Raw genomic sequence first — 24,866 nt, 5'->3', positions numbered from 1 at the left:
AGGATTCCAGAATAAAACCTCAGTCAAGTTCCCTGTCCACAGGGTTCCAGAACCAAGCCTCAGTCAGGTTCCCAGGGCCCAGTATTCCACAATCTAAACAGATGTCATGTTCCCAGGGCACAGCATTCCAGAATCACGCCTCAGTCTTGTTCCTGGCCACAGGGTTCCAGAATCAAACCAATGTCAAGTTCCCAGGCCATGGGTTTCAAGTATCAGGTCTCAGTCATGTTTCCAGGGTACAGGGTTCTACAATCAAACCTCAGTCATGTTGCCAGTCCACAGATTTCTGCCATCAAACCTCAGTCAAGTTCCCAGGCCACAGATTTCCAGAATCAAACTTCAGTCATATTCCCAGGTCACACTTTTCCAGAATCACGCCTCAGTCATGTTCCTAGGCCACAGCGTTCCAGAATCAAACCAATGTCAAACTCCTAGGCCATGGGTTTCCACTACCAGGCCACAGTCATGTTTCCAGGGCACAGGGTTCTACAATCAAACCTCAGTCATGTTGCCAGTCCACAGGTTTCTGCCATCAAACCTCAGTCAAGTTCCCAGGCCAAAGATTTCCAATATCAAACCTCAGTCATATTCGCAGGACACATGGTTCCAGAATCAAACCTCAGTCATGTTTGCAGGACCCATGATTCTACAATCAGAACACAGTCATGTTCCCAGCACAAAGGTGTCCAGAATCAAACCTCAGTCATGTTCCCAGGGAACAGGGTTCCAGAAACAAACCTCAGTCATGTTGCCAAGCGACAGGTTTCCACCATCAAACCTCAGACATGTTCCCAGGCCACAGGGTTCCAGAATCAAACCGTTCTCATGTTCCCAGGCCACTGGGTTCCAGAATCCACTGATGTCATGTTCCCAGGCCACAGGGTTCGAGAAACAATCCTCAGTTATTTTCGCAGGCTACAGGGTTCCAGAATCAAACCTCAGTCATGTTCCCAGTCCACAGGGTACCAAAACCAAGCCTCAGTCAGATTCCCAGGGCCCAGTATTCCACAATCTAAACAGATGTCATGTTCCCAGGCAACAGGATTCCAGAATCACACCTCAGTCTTGTCCCTGGCCACAGGGTTCCAGAATCAAACCAATGTCAAATTCCCAGGCCATGGGTTTCAAGTATCAGGTCGCAGTCATGTTTCCAGGGCACAGGGTTCTACAATCAAACCTCAGTCATGTTGCCAGTCCACAGATTTCTGCCATCAAACCTCAGTCAAGTTCCCAGGCCACAGATTTCCAGAATCAAACCTCAGTCATATTCCCAGGCCACACTTTTCCAGAATCACGCCTCAGTCATGTTACCAGGCCACCGGGTTCCAGAAACAATCCTCAGTTATATTCCCAGGCTACAGGGTTCCAGAATAAAACCTCAGTCATGTTCCCGGTCCACAGGGTTCCAGAATCAAACCAATGTCAATTTCCCAGGCCATGCGTTTCAAGTATCAGGTCGCAGTCATGTTTCCAGAGCACAGGGTTCAACAATCAAACCTCAGTAATGTTGCCAGTCCACAGATTTCTGCCATCAAACCTCAGTCAAGTTCCCAGGCCACAGATTTCCAGAATCAAACCTCAGTCATATTCCCAAGCCACAGTTTTCCAGAATCACGCCTCAGTCATGTTCCCTGGCCACAGGGATCCAGAATCAAACCTCAGTCATGTTGCCAGGCCATAGGGTACCACCATCAAACCTCAGTCATATTCCCAGACCACAGGTTTCCACAATCAAACCGATTTCATGTTCCCAGGCAACAGGGTACCAGAATCCAAAGTGATGTCATGTTCCCAGGCCCCAGGATTCCTCAATCTAACATCAGTCATGTTCACAGGCCAATGGTTTCCAAAATCAAACCACAGTCATATTCCCAGGCCACATGGTTCCAGAATCAAACCTCAGTCATGTTCCCAGTCCACAGGATTCCAGAACCAAGCTTTCAGTCAGGTTCCCAGGGCACAGTATTCCATAATCTAAACAGATGTCATGTTCCCAGGCCGCAGGATTCCAGAATCACGCCTCAGTCATGTTCCCAGGCCACAGGGTTCCAGAATCAAACCAATGTCAAATTCCTAGGCCATGGGTTTCCAGTACCAAGCCACAGTCATGTTTCCTGGGCACAGGATTCCAGAATCTCGCCTCAGTCATGTTCCCTGGCCACAGGGTTAAAGAATCAAACCAATGTCAAGTTCCCAAGCCATGGGTTTCAAGTATCAGGTCGCAGTCATGTTTCCAGGGTACAGGGTTCTACAATCAAACCTCAGTCATGTTGCCAGTCCACAGGTTTCTGCCATCAAACCTCAGTCAAGTTCCCAGGCCACAGATTTCCAGAATCAAAGCTCAGTCATATTCCCAGGACACATGGTTCCAGAATCAAACCTCAGTCATGTTCGCAGGCCACAGGATTCCACAATCAAACCACAGTCATGTTCCCAGGAGAAAGGTGTCCAGAAGCAAACCTCAGTCATGTTCCCAGGGAACAGGGTTCCAGAAACAAACCTCAGTCATGTTGCCAGGCCACAGGTTTCCACCATCAAACCTCAGACATATTCCCAAGCCACAGGGTTCCAGAATCAAACCGTTCTCATGTTCCCAGGCCACAGGGTTCCAGAATCCACTGATGACATGTTCCCCGGCCACAGGGTTCCAGAATCCACTGATGTCATGTTCCCAGGCCACAGGATTCCAGAATAAAACCTCAGTCAAGTTCCCTGTCCACAGGGTTCCAGAACCAAGCCTCAGTCAGGTTCCCAGGGCCCAGTATTCCACAGTCTAAACAGATGTCATGTTCCCAGGGCACAGCATTCCAGAATCACGCTTCAGTCTTGTTCCTGGCCACAGGGTTCCAGAATCAAACCAATGTCAAGTTCCCAGGCCATGGGTTTCAAGTATCAGGTCTCAGTCATGTTTCCAGGGTACAGGGTTCTACAATCAAACCTCAGTCATGTTGCCAGTCCACAGATTTCTGCCATCAAACCTCAGTCAAGTTCCCAGGCCACAGATTTCCAGAATCAAACTTCAGTCATATTCCCAGGTCACACTTTTCCAGAATCACGCCTCAGTCATGTTCCTAGGCCACAGCGTTCCAGAATCAAACCAATGTCAAACTCCTAGGCCATGGGTTTCCACTACCAGGCCACAGTCATGTTTCCAGGGCACAGGGTTCTACAATCAAACCTCAGTCATGTTGCCAGTCCACAGGTTTCTGCCATCAAACCTCAGTCAAGTTCCCAGGCCAAAGATTTCCAATATCAAACCTCAGTCATATTCGCAGGACACATGGTTCCAGAATCAAACCTCAGTCATGTTTGCAGGACCCATGATTCTACAATCAGAACACAGTCATGTTCCCAGCACAAAGGTGTCCAGAATCAAACCTCAGTCATGTTCCCAGGGAACAGGGTTCCAGAAACAAACCTCAGTCATGTTGCCAAGCCACAGGTTTCCACCATCAAACCTCAGACATGTTCCCAGGCCACAGGGTTCCAGAATCAAACCGTTCTCATGTTCCCAGGCCACAGGGTTCCAGAATCCACTGATGTCATGTTCCCAGGCCACAGGGTTCGAGAAACAATCCTCAGTTATTTTCGCAGGCTACAGGGTTCCAGAATAAAACCTCAGTCATGTTCCCAGTCCATAGGGTACCAAAACCAAGCCTCAGTCAGATTCCCAGGGCCCAGTATTCCACAATCTAAACAGATGTCATGTTCCCAGGCAACAGGATTCCAGAATCACGCCTCAGTCTTGTTCCTGGCCACAGGGTTCCAGAATCAAACCAATGTCAAATTCCCAGGCCATGGGTTTCAAGTATCAGGTCGCAGTCATGTTTCCAGGGCACAGGGTTCTACAATCAAACCTCAGTCATGTTGCCAGTCCACAGATTTCTGCCATCAAACCTCAGTCAAGTTCCCAGGCCACAGATTTCCAGAATCAAACCTCAGTCATATTCCCAGGCCACACTTTTCCAGAATCACGCCTCAGTCATGTTACCAGGCCACCGGGTTCCAGAAACAATCCTCAGTTATATTCCCAGGCTACAGGGTTCCAGAATAAAACCTCAGTCATGTTCCCGGTCCACAGGGTTCCAGAATCAAACCAATGTCAATTTCCCAGGCCATGCGTTTCAAGTATCAGGTCGCAGTCATGTTTCCAGAGCACAGGGTTCAACAATCAAACCTCAGTAATGTTGCCAGTCCACAGATTTCTGCCATCAAACCTCAGTCAAGTTCCCAGGCCACAGATTTCCAGAATCAAACCTCAGTCATATTCCCAAGCCACAGTTTTCCAGAATCACGCCTCAGTCATGTTCCCTGGCCACAGGGATCCAGAATCAAACCTCAGTCATGTTGCCAGGCCATAGGGTACCGCCATCAAACCTCAGTCATATTCCCAGACCACAGGTTTCCACAATCAAACCGATTTCATGTTCCCAGGCAACAGGGTACCAGAATCCAAAGTGATGTCATGTTCCCAGGCCCCAGGATTCCTCAATCTAACATCAGTCATGTTCACAGGCCAATGGTTTCCAAAATCAAACCACAGTCATATTCCCAGGCCACATGGTTCCAGAATCAAACCTCAGTCATGTTCCCAGTCCACAGGATTCCAGAACCAAGCTTTCAGTCAGGTTCCCAGGGCACAGTATTCCATAATCTAAACAGATGTCATGTTCCCAGGCCGCAGGATTCCAGAATCACGCCTCAGTCATGTTCCCAGGCCACAGGGTTCCAGAATCAAACCAATGTCAAATTCCTAGGCCATGGGTTTCCAGTACCAAGCCACAGTCATGTTTCCTGGGCACAGGATTCCAGAATCTCGCCTCAGTCATGTTCCCTGGCCACAGGGTTAAAGAATCAAACCAATGTCAAGTTCCCAAGCCATGGGTTTCAAGTATCAGGTCGCAGTCATGTTTCCAGGGTACAGGGTTCTACAATCAAACCTCAGTCATGTTGCCAGTCCACAGGTTTCTGCCATCAAACCTCAGTCAAGTTCCCAGGCCACAGATTTCCAGAATCAAAGCTCAGTCATATTCCCAGGACACATGGTTCCAGAATCAAACCTCAGTCATGTTCGCAGGCCACAGGATTCCACAATCAAACCACAGTCATGTTCCCAGGAGAAAGGTGTCCAGAAGCAAACCTCAGTCATGTTCCCAGGGAACAGGGTTCCAGAAACAAACCTCAGTCATGTTGCCAGGCCACAGGTTTCCACCATCAAACCTCAGACATATTCCCAAGCCACAGGGTTCCAGAATCAAACCGTTCTCATGTTCCCAGGCCACAGGGTTCCAGAATCCACTGATGACATGTTCCCCGGCCACAGGGTTCCAGAATCCACTGATGTCATGTTCCCAGGCCACAGGATTCCAGAATAAAACCTCAGTCAAGTTCCCTGTCCACAGGGTTCCAGAACCAAGCCTCAGTCAGGTTCCCAGGGCCCAGTATTCCACAGTCTAAACAGATGTCATGTTCCCAGGGCACAGCATTCCAGAATCACGCTTCAGTCTTGTTCCTGGCCACAGGGTTCCAGAATCAAACCAATGTCAAGTTCCCAGGCCATGGGTTTCAAGTATCAGGTCTCAGTCATGTTTCCAGGGTACAGGGTTCTACAATCAAACCTCAGTCATGTTGCCAGTCCACAGATTTCTGCCATCAAACCTCAGTCAAGTTCCCAGGCCACAGATTTCCAGAATCAAACTTCAGTCATATTCCCAGGTCACACTTTTCCAGAATCACGCCTCAGTCATGTTCCTAGGCCACAGCGTTCCAGAATCAAACCAATGTCAAACTCCTAGGCCATGGGTTTCCACTACCAGGCCACAGTCATGTTTCCAGGGCACAGGGTTCTACAATCAAACCTCAGTCATGTTGCCAGTCCACAGGTTTCTGCCATCAAACCTCAGTCAAGTTCCCAGGCCAAAGATTTCCAATATCAAACCTCAGTCATATTCGCAGGACACATGGTTCCAGAATCAAACCTCAGTCATGTTTGCAGGACCCATGATTCTACAATCAGAACACAGTCATGTTCCCAGCACAAAGGTGTCCAGAATCAAACCTCAGTCATGTTCCCAGGGAACAGGGTTCCAGAAACAAACCTCAGTCATGTTGCCAAGCCACAGGTTTCCACCATCAAACCTCAGACATGTTCCCAGGCCACAGGGTTCCAGAATCAAACCGTTCTCATGTTCCCAGGCCACAGGGTTCCAGAATCCACTGATGTCATGTTCCCAGGCCACAGGGTTCGAGAAACAATCCTCAGTTATTTTCGCAGGCTACAGGGTTCCAGAATAAAACCTCAGTCATGTTCCCAGTCCATAGGGTACCAAAACCAAGCCTCAGTCAGATTCCCAGGGCCCAGTATTCCACAATCTAAACAGATGTCATGTTCCCAGGCAACAGGATTCCAGAATCACGCCTCAGTCTTGTTCCTGGCCACAGGGTTCCAGAATCAAACCAATGTCAAATTCCCAGGCCATGGGTTTCAAGTATCAGGTCGCAGTCATGTTTCCAGGGCACAGGGTTCTACAATCAAACCTCAGTCATGTTGCCAGTCCACAGATTTCTGCCATCAAACCTCAGTCAAGTTCCCAGGCCACAGATTTCCAGAATCAAACCTCAGTCATATTCCCAGGCCACACTTTTCCAGAATCACGTCTCAGTCATGTTACCAGGCCACCGGGTTCCAGAAACAATCCTCAGTTATATTCCCAGGCTACAGGGTTCCAGAATAAAACCTCAGTCATGTTCCCGGTCCACAGGGTTCCAGAATCAAACCAATGTCAATTTCCCAGGCCATGCGTTTCAAGTATCAGGTCGCAGTCATGTTTCCAGAGCACAGGGTTCAACAATCAAACCTCAGTAATGTTGCCAGTCCACAGATTTCTGCCATCAAACCTCAGTCAAGTTCCCAGGCCACAGATTTCCAGAATCAAACCTCAGTCATATTCCCAAGCCACAGTTTTCCAGAATCACGCCTCAGTCATGTTCCCTGGCCACAGGGATCCAGAATCAAACCTCAGTCATGTTGCCAGGCCATAGGGTACCGCCATCAAACCTCAGTCATATTCCCAGACCACAGGTTTCCACAATCAAACCGATTTCATGTTCCCAGGCAACAGGGTACCAGAATCCAAAGTGATGTCATGTTCCCAGGCCCCAGGATTCCTCAATCTAACATCAGTCATGTTCACAGGCCAATGGTTTCCAAAATCAAACCACAGTCATATTCCCAGGCCACATGGTTCCAGAATCAAACCTCAGTCATGTTCCCAGTCCACAGGATTCCAGAACCAAGCTTTCAGTCAGGTTCCCAGGGCACAGTATTCCATAATCTAAACAGATGTCATGTTCCCAGGCCGCAGGATTCCAGAATCACGCCTCAGTCATGTTCCCAGGCCACAGGGTTCCAGAATCAAACCAATGTCAAATTCCTAGGCCATGGGTTTCCAGTACCAAGCCACAGTCATGTTTCCTGGGCACAGGATTCCAGAATCTCGCCTCAGTCATGTTCCCTGGCCACAGGGTTAAAGAATCAAACCAATGTCAAGTTCCCAAGCCATGGGTTTCAAGTATCAGGTCGCAGTCATGTTTCCAGGGTACAGGGTTCTACAATCAAACCTCAGTCATGTTGCCAGTCCACAGGTTTCTGCCATCAAACCTCAGTCAAGTTCCCAGGCCACAGATTTCCAGAATCAAAGCTCAGTCATATTCCCAGGACACATGGTTCCAGAATCAAACCTCAGTCATGTTCGCAGGCCACAGGATTCCACAATCAAACCACAGTCATGTTCCCAGGAGAAAGGTGTCCAGAAGCAAACCTCAGTCATGTTCCCAGGGAACAGGGTTCCAGAAACAAACCTCAGTCATGTTGCCAGGCCACAGGTTTCCACCATCAAACCTCAGACATATTCCCAAGCCACAGGGTTCCAGAATCAAACCGTTCTCATGTTCCCAGGCCACAGGGTTCCAGAATCCACTGATGACATGTTCCCCGGCCACAGGGTTCCAGAATCCACTGATGTCATGTTCCCAGGCCACAGGATTCCAGAATAAAACCTCAGTCAAGTTCCCTGTCCACAGGGTTCCAGAACCAAGCCTCAGTCAGGTTCCCAGGGCCCAGTATTCCACAATCTAAACAGATGTCATGTTCCCAGGGCACAGCATTCCAGAATCACGCCTCAGTCTTGTTCCTGGCCACAGGGTTCCAGAATCAAACCAATGTCAATTTCCCAGGCCATGGGTTTCAAGTATCAGGTCTCAGTCATGTTTCCAGGGTACAGGGTTCTACAATCAAACCTCAGTCATGTTGCCAGTCCACAGATTTCTGCCATCAAACCTCAGTCAAGTTCCCAGGCCACAGATTTCCAGAATCAAACTTCAGTCATATTCCCAGGTCACACTTTTCCAGAATCACGCCTCAGTCATGTTCCTAGGCCACAGCGTTCCAGAATCAAACCAATGTCAAACTCCTAGGCCATGGGTTTCCACTACCAGGCCACAGTCATGTTTCCAGGGCACAGGGTTCTACAATCAAACCTCAGTCATTTTGCCAGTCAACAGGTTTCTGCCATCAAACCTCAGTCAAGTTCCCAGGCCAAAGATTTCCAATATCAAACCTCAGTCATATTCGCAGGACACATGGTTCCAGAATCAAACCTCAGTCATGTTTGCAGGACCCATGATTCTACAATCAGAACACAGTCATGTTCCCAGCACAAAGGTGTCCAGAATCAAACCTCAGTCATGTTCCCAGGGAACAGGGTTCCAGAAACAAACCTCAGTCATGTTGCCAAGCCACAGGTTTCCACCATCAAACCTCAGACATGTTCCCAGGCCACAGGGTTGCAGAATCAAACCGTTCTCATGTTCCCAGGCCACAGGGTTCCAGAATCCACTGATGTCATGTTCCCAGGCCACAGGGTTCGAGAAACAATCCTCAGTTATTTTCGCAGGCTACAGGGTTCCAGAATAAAACCTCAGTCATGTTCCCAGTCCATAGGGTACCAAAACCAAGCCTCAGTCAGATTCCCAGGGCCCAGTATTCCACAATCTAAACAGATGTCATGTTCCCAGGCAACAGGATTCCAGAATCACGCCTCAGTCTTGTTCCTGGCCACAGGGTTCCAGAATCAAACCAATGTCAAATTCCCAGGCCATGGGTTTCAAGTATCAGGTCGCAGTCATGTTTCCAGGGCACAGGGTTCTACAATCAAACCTCAGTCATGTTGCCAGTCCACAGATTTCTGCCATCAAACCTCAGTCAAGTTCCCAGGCCACAGATTTCCAGAATCAAACCTCAGTCATATTCCCAGGCCACACTTTTCCAGAATCACGCCTCAGTCATGTTACCAGGCCACCGGGTTCCAGAAATAATCCTCAGTTATATTCCCAGGCTACAGGGTTCCAGAATAAAACCTCAGTCATGTTCCCGGTCCACAGGGTTCCAGAATGAAGCCAATGTCAATTTCCCAGGCCATGCGTTTCAAGTATCAGGTCGCAGTCATGTTTCCAGAGCACAGGGTTCAACAGTCAAACCTCAGTAATGTTGCCAGTCCACAGATTTCTGCCATCAAACCTCAGTCAAGTTCCCAGGCCACAGATTTCCAGAATCAAAGCTCAGTCATATTCCCAGGCCACAGTTTTCCAGAATCACGCCTCAGTCATGTTCCCTGGCCACAGGGATCCAGAATCAAACCTCAGTCATGTTGCCAGGCCATAGGGTACCACCATCAAACCTCAGTCATATTCCCAGACCACAGGTTTCCACAATCAAACCGATTTCATGTTCCCAGGCAACAGGGTACCAGAATCCAAAGTGATGTCATGTTCCCAGGCCCCAGGATTCCTCAATCTAACATCAGTCATGTTCACAGGCCCATGGTTTCCAAAATCAAACCACAGTCATATTCCCAGGCCACATGGTTCCAGAATCAAACCTCAGTCATGTTCCCAGTCCACAGGATTCCAGAACCAAGCTTTCAGTCAGGTTCCCAGGGCACAGTATTCCATAATCTAAACAGATGTCATGTTCCCAGGCCGCAGGATTCCAGAATCACGCCTCAGTCATGTTCCCAGGCCACAGGGTTCCAGAATCAAACCAATGTCAAATTCCTAGGCCATGGGTTTCCAGTACCAAGCCACAGTCATGTTTCCTGGGCACAGGATTCCAGAATCTCGCCTCAGTCATGTTCCCTGGCCACAGGGTTAAAGAATCAAACCAATGTCAAGTTCCCAAGCCATGGGTTTCAAGTATCAGGTCGCAGTCATGTTTCCAGGGCACAGGGTTCTACAATCAAACCTCAGTCATGTTGCCAGTCCACAGGTTTCTGCCATCAAACCTCAGTCAAGTTCCCAGGCCACAGATTTCCAGAATCAAAGCTCAGTCATATTCCCAGGACACATGGTTCCAGAATCAAACCTCAGTCATGTTCGCAGGCCACAGGATTCCACAATCAAACCACAGTCATGTTCCCAGGAGAAAGGTGTCCAGAAGCAAACCTCAGTCATGTTCCCAGGGAACAGGGTTCCAGAAACAAACCTCAGTCATGTTGCCAGGCCACAGGTTTCCACCATCAAACCTCAGACATATTCCCAAGCCACAGGGTTCCAGAATCAAACCGTTCTCATGTTCCCAGGCCACAGGGTTCCAGAATCCACTGATGACATGTTCCCCGGCCACAGGGTTCCAGAATCCACTGATGTCATGTTCCCAGGCCACAGGATTCCAGAATAAAACCTCAGTCAAGTTCCCTGTCCACAGGGTTCCAGAACCAAGCCTCAGTCAGGTTCCCAGGGCCCAGTATTCCACAATCTAAACAGATGTCATGTTCCCAGGGCACAGCATTCCAGAATCACGCCTCAGTCTTGTTCCTGGCCACAGGGTTCCAGAATCAAACCAATGTCAAGTTCCCAGGCCATGGGTTTCAAGTATCAGGTCTCAGTCATGTTTCCAGGGTACAGGGTTCTACAATCAAACCTCAGTCATGTTGCCAGTCCACAGATTTCTGCCATCAAACCTCAGTCAAGTTCCCAGGCCACAGATTTCCAGAATCAAACTTCAGTCATATTCCCAGGTCACACTTTTCCAGAATCACGCCTCAGTCATGTTCCTAGGCCACAGCGTTCCAGAATCAAACCAATGTCAAACTCCTAGGCCATGGGTTTCCACTACCAGGCCACAGTCATGTTTCCAGGGCACAGGGTTCTACAATCAAACCTCAGTCATGTTGCCAGTCCACAGGTTTCTGCCATCAAACCTCAGTCAAGTTCCCAGGCCAAAGATTTCCAATATCAAACCTCAGTCATATTCGCAGGACACATGGTTCCAGAATCAAACCTCAGTCATGTTTGCAGGACCCATGATTCTACAATCAGAACACAGTCATGTTCCCAGCACAAAGGTGTCCAGAATCAAACCTCAGTCATGTTCCCAGGGAACAGGGTTCCAGAAACAAACCTCAGTCATGTTGCCAAGCCACAGGTTTCCACCATCAAACCTCAGACATGTTCCCAGGCCACAGGGTTCCAGAATCAAACCGTTCTCATGTTCCCAGGCCACTGGGTTCCAGAATCCACTGATGTCATGTTCCCAGGCCACAGGGTTCGAGAAACAATCCTCAGTTATTTTCGCAGGCTACAGGGTTCCAGAATAAAACCTCAGTCATGTTCCCAGTCCACAGGGTACCAAAACCAAGCCTCAGTCAGATTCCCAGGGCCCAGTATTCCACAATCTAAACAGATGTCATGTTCCCAGGCAACAGGATTCCAGAATCACACCTCAGTCTTGTTCCTGGCCACAGGGTTCCAGAATCAAACCAATGTCAAATTCCCAGGCCATGGGTTTCAAGTATCAGGTCGCAGTCATGTTTCCAGGGCACAGGGTTCTACAATCAAACCTCAGTCATGTTGCCAGTCCACAGATTTCTGCCATCAAACCTCAGTCAAGTTCCCAGGCCACAGATTTCCAGAATCAAACCTCAGTCATATTCCCAGGCCACACTTTTCCAGAATCACGCCTCAGTCATGTTACCAGGCCACCGGGTTCCAGAAACAATCCTCAGTTATATTCCCAGGCTACAGGGTTCCAGAATAAAACCTCAGTCATGTTCCCGGTCCACAGGGTTCCAGAATCAAACCAATGTCAAATTCCCAGGCCATGCGTTTCAAGTATCAGGTCTCAGTCATGTTTCCAGAGCACAGGGTTCAACAATCAAACCTCAGTAATGTTGCCAGTCCACAGATTTCTGCCATCAAACCTCAGTCAAGTTCCCAGGCCACAGATTTCCAGAATCAAACCTCAGTCATATTCCCAAGCCACAGTTTTCCAGAATCACGCCTCAGTCATGTTCCCTGGCCACAGGGATCCAGAATCAAACCTCAGTCATGTTGCCAGGCCATAGGGTACCACCATCAAACCTCAGTCATATTCCCAGACCACAGGTTTCCACAATCAAACCGATTTCATGTTCCCAGGCAACAGGGTACCAGAATCCAAAGTGATGTCATGTTCCCAGGCCCCAGGATTCCTCAATCTAACATCAGTCATGTTCACAGGCCAATGGTTTCCAAAATCAAACCACAGTCATATTCCCAGGCCACATGGTTCCAGAATCAAACCTCAGTCATGTTCCCAGTCCACAGGATTCCAGAACCAAGCTTTCAGTCAGGTTCCCAGGGCACAGTATTCCATAATCTAAACAGATGTCATGTTCCCAGGCCGCAGGATTCCAGAATCACGCCTCAGTCATGTTCCCAGGCCACAGGGTTCCAGAATCAAACCAATGTCAAATTCCTAGGCCATGGGTTTCCAGTACCAAGCCACAGTCATGTTTCCTGGGCACAGGATTCCAGAATCTCGCCTCAGTCATGTTCCCTGGCCACAGGGTTAAAGAATCAAACCAATGTCAAGTTCCCAAGCCATGGGTTTCAAGTATCAGGTCGCAGTCATGTTTCCAGGGTACAGGGTTCTACAATCAAACCTCAGTCATGTTGCCAGTCCACAGGTTTCTGCCATCAAACCTCAGTCAAGTTCCCAGGCCACAGATTTCCAGAATCAAAGCTCAGTCATATTCCCAGGACACATGGTTCCAGAATCAAACCTCAGTCATGTTCGCAGGCCACAGGATTCCACAATCAAACCACAGTCATGTTCCCAGGAGAAAGGTGTCCAGAAGCAAACCTCAGTCATGTTCCCAGGGAACAGGGTTCCAGAAACAAACCTCAGTCATGTTGCCAGGCCACAGGTTTCCACCATCAAACCTCAGACATATTCCCAAGCCACAGGGTTCCAGAATCAAACCGTTCTCATGTTCCCAGGCCACAGGGTTCCAGAATCCACTGATGACATGTTCCCCGGCCACAGGGTTCCAGAATCCACTGATGTCATGTTCCCAGGCCACAGGATTCCAGAATAAAACCTCAGTCAAGTTCCCTGTCCACAGGGTTCCAGAACCAAGCCTCAGTCAGGTTCCCAGGGCCCAGTATTCCACAGTCTAAACAGATGTCATGTTCCCAGGGCACAGCATTCCAGAATCACGCCTCAGTCTTGTTCCTGGCCACAGGGTTCCAGAATCAAACCAATGTCAAGTTCCCAGGCCATGGGTTTCAAGTATCAGGTCTCAGTCATGTTTCCAGGGTACAGGGTTCTACAATCAAACCTCAGTCATGTTGCCAGTCCACAGATTTCTGCCATCAAACCTCAGTCAAGTTCCCAGGCCACAGATTTCCAGAATCAAACTTCAGTCATATTCCCAGGTCACACTTTTCCAGAATCACGCCTCAGTCATGTTCCTAGGCCACAGCGTTCCAGAATCAAACCAATGTCAAACTCCTAGGCCATGGGTTTCCACTACCAGGCCACAGTCATGTTTCCAGGGCACAGGGTTCTACAATCAAACCTCAGTCATGTTGCCAGTCCACAGGTTTCTGCCATCAAACCTCAGTCAAGTTCCCAGGCCAAAGATTTCCAATATCAAACCTCAGTCATATTCGCAGGACACATGGTTCCAGAATCAAACCTCAGTCATGTTTGCAGGACCCATGATTCTACAATCAGAACACAGTCATGTTCCCAGCACAAAGGTGTCCAGAATCAAACCTCAGTCATGTTCCCAGGGAACAGGGTTCCAGAAACAAACCTCAGTCATGTTGCCAAGCCACAGGTTTCCACCATCAAACCTCAGACATGTTCCCAGGCCACAGGGTTCCAGAATCAAACCGTTCTCATGTTCCCAGGCCACTGGGTTCCAGAATCCACTGATGTCATGTTCCCAGGCCACAGGGTTCGAGAAACAATCCTCAGTTATTTTCGCAGGCTACAGGGTTCCAGAATAAAACCTCAGTCATGTTCCCAGTCCACAGGGTACCAAAACCAAGCCTCAGTCAGATTCCCAGGGCCCAGTATTCCACAATCTAAACAGATGTCATGTTCCCAGGCAACAGGATTCCAGAATCACACCTCAGTCTTGTTCCTGGCCACAGGGTTCCAGAATCAAACCAATGTCAAATTCCCAGGCCATGGGTTTCAAGTATCAGGTCGCAGTCATGTTTCCAGGGCACAGGGTTCTACAATCAAACCTCAGTCATGTTGCCAGTCCACAGATTTCTGCCATCAAACCTCAGTCAAGTTCCCAGGCCACAGATTTCCAGAATCAAACCTCAGTCATATTCCCAGGCCACACTTTTCCAGAATCACGCCTCAGTCATGTTACCAGGCCACCGGGTTCCAGAAACAATCCTCAGTTATATTCCCAGGCTACAGGGTTCCAGAATAAAACCTCAGTCATGTTCCCGGTCCACAGGGTTCCAGAATCAAACCAATGTCAATTTCCCAGGCCATGCGTTTCAAGTATCAGGTCGCAGTCATGTTTCCAGAGCACAGGGTTCAACAATCAAACCTCAGTAATGTTGCCAGTCCACAGATTTCTGCCATCAAACCTCAGTCAAGTTCCCAGGCCACAGATTTCCAGAAACAAACCTCAGTCATATTCCCAAGCCACAGTTTTCCAGAATCACGCCTCAGTCATGTTCCCTGGCCACAGGGATCCAGAATCAAACCTCAGTCATGTTGCCAGGCCATAGGGTACCGCCATCAAACCTCAGTCATATTCCCAGACCACAGGTTTCCACAATCAGACCGATTTCATGTTCCCAGGCAACAGGGTACCAGAATCCAAAGTGATGTCATGTTCCCAGGCCCCAGGATTCCTCAATCTAACATCAGTCATGTTCACAGGCCAATGGTTTCCAAAATCAAACCACAGTCATATTCCCAGGCCACATGGTTCCAGAATCAAACCTCAGTCATGTTCCCAGTCCACAGGATTCCAGAACCAAGCTTTCAGTCAGGTTCCCAGGGCACAGTATTCCATAATCTAAACAGATGTCATGTTCCCAGGCCGCAGGATTCCAGAATCACGCCTCAGTCATGTTCCCAGGCCACAGGGTTCCAGAATCAAACCAATGTCAAATTCCTAGGCCATGGGTTTCCAGTACCAAGCCACAGTCATGTTTCCTGGGCACAGGATTCCAGAATCTCGCCTCAGTCATGTTCCCTGGCCACAGGGTTAAAGAATCAAACCAATGTCAAGTTCCCAAGCCATGGGTTTCAAGTATCAGGTCGCAGTCATGTTTCCAGGGTACAGGGTTCTACAATCAAACCTCAGTCATGTTGCCAGTCCACAGGTTTCTGCCATCAAACCTCAGTCAAGTTCCCAGGCCACAGATTTCCAGAATCAAAGCTCAGTCATATTCCCAGGACACATGGTTCCAGAATCAAACCTCAGTCATGTTCGCAGGCCACAGGATTCCACAATCAAACCACAGTCATGTTCCCAGGAGAAAGGTGTCCAGAAGCAAACCTCAGTCATGTTCCCAGGGAACAGGGTTCCAGAAACAAACCTCAGTCATGTTGCCAGGCCACAGGTTTCCACCATCAAACCTCAGACATATTCCCAAGCCACAGGGTTCCAGAATCAAACCGTTCTCATGTTCCCAGGCCACAGGGTTCCAGAATCCACTGATGACATGTTCCCCGGCCACAGGGTTCCAGAATCCACTGATGTCATGTTCCCAGGCCACAGGATTCCAGAATAAAACCTCAGTCAAGTTCCCTGTCCACAGGGTTCCAGAACCAAGCCTCAGTCAGGTTCCCAGGGCCCAGTATTCCATAATCTAAACAGATGTCATGTTCCCAGGCCGCAGGATTCCAGAATCACGCCTCAGTCATGTTCCCAGGCCACAGGGTTCCAGAATCAAACCAATGTCAAATTCCTAGGCCATGGGTTTCCAGTACCAAGCCACAGTCATGTTTCCTGGGCACAGGATTCCAGAATCTCGCCTCAGTCATGTTCCCTGGCCACAGGGTTAAAGAATCAAACCAATGTCAAGTTCCCAAGCCATGGGTTTCAAGTATCAGGTCTCAGTCATGTTTCCAGGGTACAGGGTTCTACAATCAAACCTCAGTCATGTTGCCAGTCCACAGGTTTCTGCCATCAAACCTCAGTCAAGTTCCCAGGCCACAGATTTCCAGAATCAAAGCTCAGTCATATTCCCAGGACACATGGTTCCAGAATCAAACCTCAGTCATGTTCGCAGGCCACAGGATTCCACAATCAAACCACAGTCATGTTCCCAGGAGAAAGGTGTCCAGAAGCAAACCTCAGTCATGTTCCCAGGGAACAGGGTTCCAGAAACAAACCTCAGTCATGTTGCCAGGCCACAGGTTTCCACCATCAAACCTCAGACATATTCCCAAGCCACAGGGTTCCAGAATCAAACCGTTCTCATGTTCCCAGGCCACAGGGTTCCAGAATCCACTGATGACATGTTCCCCGGCCACAGGGTTCCAGAATCCACTGATGTCATGTTCCCAGGCCACAGGATTCCAGAATAAAACCTCAGTCAAGTTCCCTGTCCACAGGGTTCCAGAACCAAGCCTCAGTCAGGTTCCCAGGGCCCAGTATTCCACAATCTAAACAGATGTCATGTTCCCAGGGCACAGCATTCCAGAATCACGCCTCAGTCTTGTTCCTGGCCACAGGGTTCCAGAATCAAACCAATGTCAAGTTCCCAGGCCATGGGTTTCAAGTATCAGGTCGCAGTCATGTTTCCAGGGTACAGGGTTCTACAATCAAACCTCAGTCATGTTGCCAGTCCACAGATTTCTGCCATCAAACCTCAGTCAAGTTCCCAGGCCACAGATTTCCAGAATCAAACTTCAGTCATATTCCCAGGTCACACTTTTCCAGAATCACGCCTCAGTCATGTTCCTAGGCCACAGCGTTCCAGAATCAAACCAATGTCAAACTCCTAGGCCATGGGTTTCCACTACCAGGCCACAGTCATGTTTCCAGGGCACAGGGTTCTACAATCAAACCTCAGTCATTTTGCCAGTCAACAGGTTTCTGCCATCAAACCTCAGTCAAGTTCCCAGGCCAAAGATTTCCAATATCAAACCTCAGTCATATTCGCAGGACACATGGTTCCAGAATCAAACCTCAGTCATGTTTGCAGGACCCATGATTCTACAATCAGAACACAGTCATGTTCCCAGCACAAAGGTGTCCAGAATCAAACCTCAGTCATGTTCCCAGGGAACAGGGTTCCAGAAACAAACCTCAGTCATGTTGCCAAGCCACAGGTTTCCACCATCAAACCTCAGACATGTTCCCAGGCCACAGGGTTCCAGAATCAAACCGTTCTCATGTTCCCAGGCCACAGGGTTCCAGAATCCACTGATGTCATGTTCCCAGGCCACAGGGTTCGAGAAACAATCCTCAGTTATTTTCGCAGGCTACAGGGTTCCAGAATAAAACCTCAGTCATGTTCCCAGTCCATAGGGTACCAAAACCAAGCCTCAGTCAGATTCCCAGGGCCCAGTATTCCACAATCTAAACAGATGTCATGTTCCCAGGCAACAGGATTCCAGAATCACGCCTCAGTCTTGTTCCTGGCCACAGGGTTCCAGAATCAAACCAATGTCAAATTCCCAGGCCATGGGTTTCAAGTATCAGGTCGCAGTCATGTTTCCAGGGCACAGGGTTCTACAATCAAACCTCAGTCATGTTGCCAGTCCACAGATTTCTGCCATCAAACCTCAGTCAAGTTCCCAGGCCACAGATTTCCAGAATCAAACCTCAGTCATATTCCCAGGCCACACTTTTCCAGAATCACGCCTCAGTCATGTTACCAGGCCACCGGGTTCCAGAAATAATCCTCAGTTATATTCCCAGGCTACAGGGTTCCAGAATAAAACCTCAGTCATGTTCCCGGTCCACAGGGTTCCAGAATCAAGCCAATGTCAATTTCCGAGGCCATGCGTTTCAAGTATCAGGTCGCAGTCATGTTTCCAGAGCACAGGGTTCAACAGTCAAACCTCAGTAATGTTGCCAGTCCACAGATTTCTGCCATCAAACCTCAGTCAAGTTCCCAGGCCACAGATTTCCAGAATCAAACCTCAGTCATATTCCCAGGCCACAGTTTTCCAGAATCACGCCTCAGTCATGTTCCCTGGCCACAGGGATCCAGAATCAAACCTCAGTCATGTTGCCAGGCCATAGGGTACCACCATCAAACCTCAGTCATATTCCCAGACCACAGGTTTCCACAATCAAACCGATTTCATGTTCCCAGGCAACAGGGTACCAGAATCCAAAGTGATGTCATGTTCCCAGGCCCCAGGATTCCTCAATCTAACATCAGTCATGTTCACAGGCCAATGGTTTCCAAAATCAAACCACAGTCATATTCCCAGGCCACATGGTTCCAGAATCAAACCTCAGTCATGTTCCCAGTCCACAGGATTCCAGAACCAAGCTTTCAGTCAGGTTCCCAGGGCACAGTATTCCATAATCTAAACAGATGTCATGTTCCCAGGCCGCAGGATTCCAGAATCACGCCTCAGTCATGTTCCCAGGCCACAGGGTTCCAGAATCAAACCAATGTCAAATTCCTAGGCCATGGGTTTCCAGTACCAAGCCACAGTCATGTTTCCTGGGCACAGGATTCCAGAATCTCGCCTCAGTCATGTTCCCTGGCCACAGGGTTAAAGAATCAAACCAATGTCAAGTTCCCAAGCCATGGGTTTCAAGTATCAGGTCGCAGTCATGTTTCCAGGGCACAGGGTTCTACAATCAAACCTCAGTCATGTTGCCAGTCCACAGGTTTCTGCCATCAAACCTCAGTCAAGTTCCCAGGCCACAGATTTCCAGAATCAAAGCTCAGTCATATTCCCAGGACACATGGTTCCAGAATCAAACCTCAGTCATGTTTGCAAGCCACAGGATTCCACAATCAAACCACAGTCATGTTCCCAGGAGAAAGGTGTCCAGAAGCAAACCTCAGTCATGTTCCCAGGGAACAGGGTTCCAGAAACAAACCTCAGTCATGTTGCCAGGCCACAGGTTTCCACCATCAAACCTCAGACATATTCCCAAGCCACAGGGTTCCAGAATCAAACCGTTCTCATGTTCCCAGGCCACAGGGTTCCAGAATCCACTGATGACATGTTCCCCGGCCACAGGGTTCCAGAATCCACTGATGTCATGTTCCCAGGCCACAGGATTCCAGAATAAAACCTCAGTCAAGTTCCCTGTCCACAGGGTTCCAGAACCAAGCCTCAGTCAGGTTCCCAGGGCCCAGTATTCCACAGTCTAAACAGATGTCATGTTCCCAGGGCACAGCATTCCAGAATCACGCCTCAGTCTTGTTCCTGGCCACAGGGTTCCAGAATCAAACCAATGTCAAGTTCCCAGGCCATGGGTTTCAAGTATCATGTCTCAGTCATGTTTCCAGGGTACAGGGTTCTACAATCAAACCTCAGTCATGTTGCCAGTCCACAGATTTCTGCCATCAAACCTCAGTCAAGTTCCCAGGCCACAGATTTCCAGAATCAAACCTCAGTCATATTCCCAGGCCACACTTTTCCAGAATCACGCCTCAGTCATGTTCCCAGGCCACAGCGTTCCAGAATCAAACCAATGTCAAACTCCTAGGCCATGGGTTTCCACTACCAGGCCACAGTCATGTTTCCAGGGCACAGGGTTCTACAATCAAACCTCAGTCATGTTGCCAGTCCACAGGTTTCTGCCATCAAACCTCAGTCAAGTTCCCAGGCCAAAGATTTCCAATATCAAACCTCAGTCATATTCGCAGGACACATGGTTCCAGAATCAAACCTCAGTCATGTTTGCAGGACCCATGATTCTACAATCAGAACACAGTCATGTTCCCAGCACAAAGGTGTCCAGAATCAAACCTCAGTCATGTTCCCAGGGAACAGGGTTCCAGAAACAAACCTCAGTCATGTTGCCAAGCCACAGGTTTCCACCATCAAACCTCAGACATGTTCCCAGGCCACAGGGTTCCAGAATCAAACCGTTCTCATGTTCCCAGGCCACAGGGTTCCAGAATCCACTGATGTCATGTTCCCAGGCCACAGGGTTCGAGAAACAATCCTCAGTTATTTTCGCAGGCTACAGGGTTCCAGAATAAAACCTCAGTCATGTTCCCAGTCCACAGGGTACCAAAACCAAGCCTCAGTCAGATTCCCAGGGCCCAGTATTCCACAATCTAAACAGATGTCATGTTCCCAGGCAACAGGATTCCAGAATCACACCTCAGTCTTGTTCCTGGCCACAGGGTTCCAGAATCAAACCAATGTCAATTTCCCAGGCCATGCGTTTCAAGTATCAGGTCGCAGTCATGTTTCCAGGGCACAGGGTTCAACAATCAAACCTCAGTAATGTTGCCAGTCCACAGATTTCTGCCATCAAACCTCAGTCAAGTTCCCAGGCCACAGATTTCCAGAATCAAACCTCAGTCATATTCCCAGGCCACAGTTTTCCAGAATCACGCCTCAGTCATGTTCCCTGGCCACAGGGATCCAGAATCAAACCTCAGTCATGTTGCCAGGCCATAGGGTACCACCATCAAACCTCAGTCATATTCCCAGACCACAGGTTTCCACAATCAAACCGATTTCATGTTCCCAGGCAACAGGGTACCAGAATCCAAAGTGATGTCATGTTCCCAGGCCCCAGGATTCCTCAATCTAACATCAGTCATGTTCACAGGCCAATGGTTTCCAAAATCAAACCACAGTCATATTCCCAGGCCACATGGTTCCAGAATCAAACCTCAGTCATGTTCCCAGTCCACAGGATTCCAGAACCAAGCTTTCAGTCAGGTTCCCAGGGCACAGTATTCCATAATCTAAACAGATGTCATGTTCCCAGGCCGCAGGATTCCAGAATCACGCCTCAGTCATGTTCCCAGGCCACAGGGTTCCAGAATCAAACCAATGTCAAATTCCTAGGCCATGGGTTTCCAGTACCAAGCCACAGTCATGTTTCCTGGGCACAGGATTCCAGAATCTCGCCTCAGTCATGTTCCCTGGCCACAGGGTTCCAGAATCAAACCAATGTCAAGTTCCCAAGCCATGGGTTTCAAGTATCAGGTCGCAGTCATGTTTCCAGGGTACAGGGTTCTACAATCAAACCTCAGTCATGTTGCCAGTCCACAGGTTTCTGCCATCAAACCTCAGTCAAGTTCCCAGGCCACAGATTTCCAGAATCAAAGCTCAGTCATATTCCCAGGACACATGGTTCCAGAATCAAACCTCAGTCATGTTCGCAGGCCACAGGATTCCACAATCAAACCACAGTCATGTTCCCAGGAGAAAGGTGTCCAGAAGCAAACCTCAGTCATGTTCCCAGGGAACAGGGTTCCAGAAACAAACCTCAGTCATGTTGCCAGGCCACAGGTTTCCACCATCAAACCTCAGACATATTCCCAAGCCACAGGGTTCCAGAATCAAACCGTTCTCATGTTCCCAGGCCACAGGGTTCCAGAATCCACTGATGACATGTTCCCCGGCCACAGGGTTCCAGAATCCACTGATGTCATGTTCCCAGGCCACAGGATTCCAGAATAAAACCTCAGTCAAGTTCCCTGTCCACAGGGTTCCAGAACCAAGCCTCAGTCAGGTTCCCAGGGCCCAGTATTCCACAGTCTAAACAGATGTCATGTTCCCAGGGCACAGCATTCCAGAATCACGCCTCAGTCTTGTTCCTGGCCACAGGGTTCCAGAATCAAACCAATGTCAAGTTCCCAGGCCATGGGTTTCAAGTATCAGGTCTCAGTCATGTTTCCAGGGTACAGGGTTCTACAATCAAACCTCAGTCATGTTGCCAGTCCACAGATTTCTGCCATCAAACCTCAGTCAAGTTCCCAGGCCACAGATTTCCAGAATCAAACTTCAGTCATATTCCCAGGTCACACTTTTCCAGAATCACGCCTCAGTCATGTTCCTAGGCCACAGCGTTCCAGAATCAAACCAATGTCAAACTCCTAGGCCATGGGTTTCCACTACCAGGCCACAGTCATGTTTCCAGGGCACAGGGTTCTACAATCAAACCTCAGTCATTTTGCCAGTCAACAGGTTTCTGCCATCAAACCTCAGTCAAGTTCCCAGGCCAAAGATTTCCAATATCAAACCTCAGTCATATTCGCAGGACACATGGTTCCAGAATCAAACCTCAGTCATGTTTGCAGGACCCATGATTCTACAATCAGAACACAGTCATGTTCCCAGCACAAAGGTGTCCAGAATCAAACCTCAGTCATGTTCCCAGGGAACAGGGTTCCAGAAACAAACCTCAGTCATGTTGCCAAGCCACAGGTTTCCACCATCAAACCTCAGACATGTTCCCAGGCCACAGGGTTGCAGAATCAAACCGTTCTCATGTTCCCAGGCCACAGGGTTCCAGAATCCACTGATGTCATGTTCCCAGGCCACAGGGTTCGAGAAACAATCCTCAGTTATTTTCGCAGGCTACAGGGTTCCAGAATAAAACCTCAGTCATGTTCCCAGTCCATAGGGTACCAAAACCAAGCCTCAGTCAGATTCCCAGGGCCCAGTATTCCACAATCTAAACAGATGTCATGTTCCCAGGCAACAGGATTCCAGAATCACACCTCAGTCTTGTTCCTGGCCACAGGGTTCCAGAATCAAACCAATGTCAAATTCCCAGGCCATGGGTTTCAAGTATCAGGTCGCAGTCATGTTTCCAGGGCACAGGGTTCTACAATCAAACCTCAGTCATGTTGCCAGTCCACAGATTTCTGCCATCAAACCTCAGTCAAGTTCCCAGGCCACAGATTTCCAGAATCAAACCTCAGTCATATTCCCAGGCCACACTTTTCCAGAATCACGCCTCAGTCATGTTACCAGGCCACCGGGTTCCAGAAATAATCCTCAGTTATATTCCCAGGCTACAGGGTTCCAGAATAAAACCTCAGTCATGTTCCCGGTCCACAGGGTTCCAGAATCAAGCCAATGTCAATTTCCCAGGCCATGCGTTTCAAGTATCAGGTCGCAGTCATGTTTCCAGAGCACAGGGTTCAACAGTCAAACCTCAGTAATGTTGCCAGTCCACAGATTTCTGCCATCAAACCTCAGTCAAGTTCCCAGGCCACAGATTTCCAGAATCAAAGCTCAGTCATATTCCCAGGCCACAGTTTTCCAGAATCACGCCTCAGTCATGTTCCCTGGCCACAGGGATCCAGAATCAAACCTCAGTCATGTTGCCAGGCCATAGGGTACCACCATCAAACCTCAGTCATATTCGCAGACCACAGGTTTCCACAATCAAACCGATTTCATGTTCCCAGGCAACAGGGTACCAGAATCCAAAGTGATGTCATGTTCCCAGGCCCCAGGATTCCTCAATCTAACATCAGTCATGTTCACAGGCCCATGGTTTCCAAAATCAAACCACAGTCATATTCCCAGGCCACATGGTTCCAGAATCAAACCTCAGTCATGTTCCCAGTCCACAGGATTCCAGAACCAAGCTTTCAGTCAGGTTCCCAGGGCACAGTATTCCATAATCTAAACAGATGTCATGTTCCCAGGCCGCAGGATTCCAGAATCACGCCTCAGTCATGTTCCCAGGCCACAGGGTTCCAGAATCAAACCAATGTCAAATTCCTAGGCCATGGGTTTCCAGTACCAAGCCACAGTCATGTTTCCTGGGCACAGGATTCCAGAATCTCGCCTCAGTCATGTTCCCTGGCCACAGGGTTAAAGAATCAAACCAATGTCAAGTTCCCAAGCCATGGGTTTCAAGTATCAGGTCGCAGTCATGTTTCCAGGGCACAGGGTTCTACAATCAAACCTCAGTCATGTTGCCAGTCCACAGGTTTCTGCCATCAAACCTCAGTCAAGTTCCCAGGCCACAGATTTCCAGAATCAAAGCTCAGTCATATTCCCAGGACACATGGTTCCAGAATCAAACCTCAGTCATGTTCGCAGGCCACAGGATTCCACAATCAAACCACAGTCATGTTCCCAGGAGAAAGGTGTCCAGAAGCAAACCTCAGTCATGTTCCCAGGGAACAGGGTTCCAGAAACAAACCTCAGTCATGTTGCCAGGCCACAGGTTTCCACCATCAAACCTCAGACATATTCCCAAGCCACAGGGTTCCAGAATCAAACCGTTCTCATGTTCCCAGGCCACAGGGTTCCAGAATCCACTGATGACATGTTCCCCGGCCACAGGGTTCCAGAATCCACTGATGTCATGTTCCCAGGCCACAGGATTCCAGAATAAAACCTCAGTCAAGTTCCCTGTCCACAGGGTTCCAGAACCAAGCCTCAGTCAGGTTCCCAGGGCCCAGTATTCCACAATCTAAACAGATGTCATGTTCCCAGGGCACAGCATTCCAGAATCACGCCTCAGTCTTGTTCCTGGCCACAGGGTTCCAGAATCAAACCAATGTCAAGTTCCCAGGCCATGGGTTTCAAGTATCAGGTCTCAGTCATGTTTCCAGGGTACAGGGTTCTACAATCAAACCTCAGTCAT

This window comes from Balaenoptera borealis (genome assembly GCF_965194805.1).
Source record: "Balaenoptera borealis genome assembly, chromosome: 19".
In the NCBI taxonomy this organism is placed as follows: domain Eukaryota; kingdom Metazoa; phylum Chordata; class Mammalia; order Artiodactyla; family Balaenopteridae; genus Balaenoptera; species Balaenoptera borealis.
This window is presented reverse-complemented; position numbering follows the sequence as displayed.